This window comes from Macaca mulatta, chromosome 10 (genome assembly GCF_049350105.2).
Source record: "Macaca mulatta isolate MMU2019108-1 chromosome 10, T2T-MMU8v2.0, whole genome shotgun sequence".
Lineage (NCBI taxonomy): Eukaryota > Metazoa > Chordata > Mammalia > Primates > Cercopithecidae > Macaca > Macaca mulatta.
In genome coordinates, this window is record NC_133415.1 from 33723268 (window position 1) to 33728674 (window position 5407).

Sequence of the window (5407 nt, forward strand, 5' to 3'; positions counted from 1 at the left end):
CCAGGAAGGGGCCAGGGGAGGCCACCCAGGCCTCTGGTTCTGACTCCTAGACACCGGGTCCCATGTAGGCCACGCCCAGGCTGGCTCCCATCCACTTCCTGGCTGGATAACAGAACAGCACTCGGTCCACTCCCCAATTAATCTGCAGGCCCACAATGGCCGACTCACACTCCCAGGCTGCTTAAAATGCCGGAGGTTAAACATCAGCTGCCCAGCCTTTTATCCTGTGGCCCTGCATGTGGCCCTGAGGGAGACCACCTACCATCCCCGGCAGCTGTCACCTTCCTTACGATCAAAGTGGTCAAAGCGGTGGATAGCGGCACCGTTGCACAGACCAGCTCTGAAGCGAGGGGCAGACTCCAGGAGCTCCTTGGAGCCTGAGTTTTGGGTCTGCCATCCCGGGGTTTAATGCACAACCAGGGCTCTCTGAAAACCCTTGTAATGGCGCTTTGTTATGGAAATCATCAAAGACTCTGGCCGATCCTGGAATATATTTTTTTAATCGGTTAATTTGCTTTGTTCTAAGCGCTTAGAATGGAAGATGTAGATTGAGGAGGGGCAGGTTTGGGGGTAGGCTCAGTGAGCATAGTGGCCACAGGAGGATGCCCACCTCATACCTGGAGATGTCCATGAGCACCTGGAAGCTGGCTGTGTGGCTGCACTGGCATGCAACGTGTGTCCAGTTCCCGGACAGGAGCTCAAAGTCCCTGGCAGACCGCCCTCCCGTCCCACTGACACTGCACAGAGAAGAGAGAAGGGAGAAGGGGCGGGGGAGAGACAGTTCCCTCCACCCATGAGTCTGTTGGGGGCAGTCTTTGCCCAGCCCTGGGGACTCCCAGGCCATCCTGGCCAAACCAAACAGCAGGTAACATGAGTGCTGAAAGCCCGGCACTCTCGCATTCTGCTCCCCATCGTGTTCCTCACTGGCCCCCTGCACCAAACAGCCACCTGGCTGCAAGAACAGCAGGCTTGCTGCCACAGAGGCAGGACCATGGGAACAGTCTCCCTTCCCTTTTGTGTCTGGTCAGGGCCTCCAAGGAGCACCCTCTGAAGTTCAAGTTCTATGTGTCATCTAGCAGCAAAACTCAAACGTGGTCCTCTCGCGTCCACCACATGCCCTGCTGCTGGAACCACCACCCGGGGTTCACACGGCTGCAATGCACTCCTGTCTCCTTCTGAGGGCAGATCTTTCAGAAATAACATCTCACCTTCCTCTGACACTTCCATCTTCAGATTGCACAATGTTCTATGGGAACTGCCCAGAAGCCAGGGCCCCATGATGACTCCCGCCTCACTGATGGGAAGGCCCAAATAACAAGCTGTTACGAGGTGTTTCTCAGCTTCAGACAGGGCCCTGCCCCCTGCCGGACTCTAGGAAAGTCACGTAACCTCTCAGATCCTTAGTTTGCTAATCTGTAAATGGGATGTGAACGTTAGTACATTTGCCATCAACTTTACAATCTGGAAATAATAGGTGCAACATAAAGCAGAGAGCAGGTCATTAGAGCTGGAGCTAATTGCCAGAACAAAGATGGAAACCCGGGACAGAGAGCTGGGCCTGATGTCCCTCGTGGTGAAAGGGGTTCCTTTATTCTCTCTTTTATAAGACAAGCGCCTATTACATTCCAGGTACTGTGCTGGTTGCTTATTAACTAGAACTTGGAAAGCACAGAAGCAGGAGGAGAACGAGGCTGGGCTGAACGAGCTCCTGGCGTGCGCTCGCTCACCATAGCACAGTGCCCAGGACAGCCCCCACTCACAGCTCTCCACTGTTGCCAGAGGAATTGTGATGGGGAGAGTGTTCCTGCTGCCCGGGCGCCCCCAGATGCACAACGTTCAGCAGATTCGAGCCTGGGGGTGCTCACGCTCTGACTCCCTGTCCGGTGCAGCGTCTCCCCTTCCTGCCACTCCCTCCTGGTATGTGGAGGGACAGCAGGTCTTCCCCTCCCAGATCGTGCTCCCATCCTCCTACCACACCCCAGTTCTAATGTTTTCTTCTAAACAGAGACAGCAAACGTGAAAACAAACCAGCAGAGAAAAAGCAAGCTCCCTGTAAAGACAGAGTAACTCAAGTAAGTCCACACCTCACATAAACCGTGCAGCACATCTGCGTCTCCACATGCAGGTCTGTGCGTGTCTGTGTGGGGGCCTGTGTATGTGCATGTCTGTGTCTCCCTGTTCAGGTCTGTGCGCGTCTGTGTGTGGGCATCTGGGGGCCTCTGATGCTCCCACAGAAGCAGAGCAGGAGGCTCACTGCCCCATGGGGGGCTGAAATGGGAGACACAGACCACAAGAGACTGTCCCTGTGGGACGCTGTGCAACTGAGCCTCCGACCCTGCAGGTTCTCTCTGCCTTGGCAAAGCCCTCACATAGAGACGCAGGGCTCCCGGCGTCACACTTACACCAGGGAATTATTCCAGAACACGCAGATGGGCTTGGTTCGCTTCTCCATCTCCAGCAGGGTGAACTCTACCAGGACACGCCTCTCCAGGGGTCTCGGGAGCAGAGCCCGTTCACTGTATACCAGCATGCTCACCATCGGGGTATTAATGATGGACCAGTGAGGCAGCCTGAGGTCAAGAAGCCAGAGCACAGGGACGAACATGATTAGGAAACATTTGCTTAATCCCACGCACAACTCAGCCTTCAAAAGGGAGGAAAGTCTGACACTTGCTACAACGCAGGTGAACCTAGAGGACATTCCGCTCAGTGAAATAAGCCAATCACAAAAGGACAAATATCGTGTGATTCCACTTCTAGGAGGTCCCTAGAAGAGTCAAATTCAGAGACAGAAACAACGGTGGGCACCAGGGGCTGGGGAGGGGAGTTGGTGTTTTGTGGACTAGAGTTTCAGATCTGCAGGCTGAAAAGAGTTCTGGGGACCGACTGCTTAAACATGAATGTATCTGATGCCGTTTGGGTGTCTAACCCTCCAAATCTCATGTTGAAATGTGATCAGTGTTGGAGGTGGGCCTGGTCGGGGTTGTTTGGGTCATGGGGTGCCCTCCCCTTGGTAATGAGCGAGTTCTCACTCTATTAGTTCCAGAGAGAGCTGGCTGCAATGGAGAGTCGGGGACCTCGTCCTCTCAGTTTCAAGCATGACCCCACATCAGAGTCACCCCTCTTTTTAAGACACATGAGGGCCGGGCGCGAAGGCTCACACCTGTAATCCCAGCACTTTGGGAGGCTGAGGCAGGTGGATCATGAGGTCAGGAGATTGAGACCATCCTGGCTAACACGGTGAAACCCCATCTCTACTAAAAATACAAAAAATTAGCTGGGCATGGTGGCGGGCATCTGTAGTCCCAGCCACTCAGGAGGCTGAGACAGGAGAATGCCATGTACCCAGGAGGCGGAGCTTGCAGTGAGCCGAAATCGTGCCACTGCACTCCAGCCTGAGTGACAGAGTGAGACTCCATCTCAAAAAAAAAAAAAAAAAAAAAAAAAGACACAGGCGATAACACCATATACCTGACAAAATCCATTTACTACCAAGGTTTCCAATTTTAAACTGTCCATTATGGAGTTTACCTTTTCATGTCCTTTTTATTTGGGGAAGTTTTTAGTAACTGTCATGGATCTGTAAAAAAGCACCTTAAGAAAGTTCAAATTCTTCAAACTGTTTTGTGTCATAATCTCAACCCGGGATTGAAGATTTGTACATACACAGACAGCATTCTGGTTTGTTTTTGTTTGTTTTTTGCAGGGAAGGGAAGGTGATTCTAAAATTTCTATTTCTATTTAGAAGCAGCTTCCCCTGACTCCCCCCCACCTAGACAGGTTCTTGCTCTGCTGCCCAGGCTGGGCTGTAGGGACCTAATCACAATTCACTGCAGCCTCATCTCCTGGACTAAAGCAATCCTCCTGCCTCAGCCTCTTAGTAGGCCGGACTATAAGCATGTGCCACCATGCCCAGGTAATTAAAACAAAAAACTTTTTTAGTATAGATGGGATTTTCCTATGTTGTCCAGGTTGGTCTTAAATTTCTGGGCTCAAGTGATCCTCCCCGTGTCGGCCTCCCAAAGTGTTGGTGTTACAGACATTAGCCATCACACCCAGCTAAAGTGTTGGGGTTACAAGTGTGAGCCATCATGCCCGGCTAAAGTGTTGGGGTCACAGGTGTGAGCCATCGTGCCCGGCTAAAGTGTTGGGGTCACAAGTGTGAGCCATCGTGCCCGGCTTAAGTGTTGGGATCACAGGTGTGAGCCATCGCGCCCAGCTAAAGTGTTGGGGTCACAGGCGTGAGCCATCGCGCCCAGCTAAAGTGTTGGGGTCACAGGTGTGAGCCATCATACCCAGCTAAAGTGTGGGGTAACAGGTGTGAGCCATTGCGCCTGGCTAAAATTGTTGGGGTGCGTCACAGGTGTGAGCCATCACTCCCGGCTAAAGTGTTGGGGTCACAGGTGTGAGCCATCGCACCCAGCTAGAAGCAGCTTTTCACTGCACATCAAAGACAATCAGCTCACATACAAATTTCAGTTCTCTTTTTCTTTCTTACATTATCAGTTACATGACTGAGTATCCCTTAGCTGAAATGCTTGGGAACATTCTGGATTTTTTGCAACCTCCACCTCCTGGGCTCAAGTGATTCTCATGCCTCTGCCTCCTGAGTAGCTGGGATTACAGGGACCCACCACCACAGCTGGCTAATTTTTTTTATTTTTTAGTAAAGGCGGGGTTTAACCATATTGGCCAGAGTGGTCTCGAACTGCTGACCTCAGGTGATCCCCCTGCCTCGGCCTCCCAAAGTCCTGGGATTACAGGCATGAGCCACCGTGCCCGGCCTAGATTTTTTTTTTTTTTTTTTTTTTAAAGTATCGTTTGATACTTACGCTCCAATGAGCACTTCCTTTAAGTGTCAGGCTTGTGCTCAAGAAGGTTCAGATTCTGCAGCATTTCAGATTTCAGGATTAGGATGCCGAACCTGTACCTAAGCACCGGACGAAACAACCCGCTGTCACCAATAGGACCTGGTGCCAGTGAACACTCAGAACACTCCGGCCGGATATTCAGTGCGGGGAGTATGGCGTGTTCATCCTCCTGGGACGCCGCAGGAGGGGACCCTTCCCTCTCTGAACGCTGGGGACTCCGAGGGAAGTAGCAGGTTTCTAAGCAGTTCTACCTTTTTCTTCAGGTGGTTTGAGGAAGTCAGCTGGGAAGGAGATGGAGGACTCCAGGTCCCCGGGGAACTCTTCGTGAAGGGCGTTGAACCGCGGGACACTGGCTCCCATGAAGCTGAACTTGTCAAAGATGTCGACAGCAAGAACTAGGGGGACAGTTCCTTTAATCAGACGTAATTCCCAGGGCTTTCTTAAACACTTGCTGTTTTCAAAATGACCACAACTGTCACACTGACACTGGCTGGCCATATTTATGTATTTATTTGTTTACATTTTATTCTTAATTT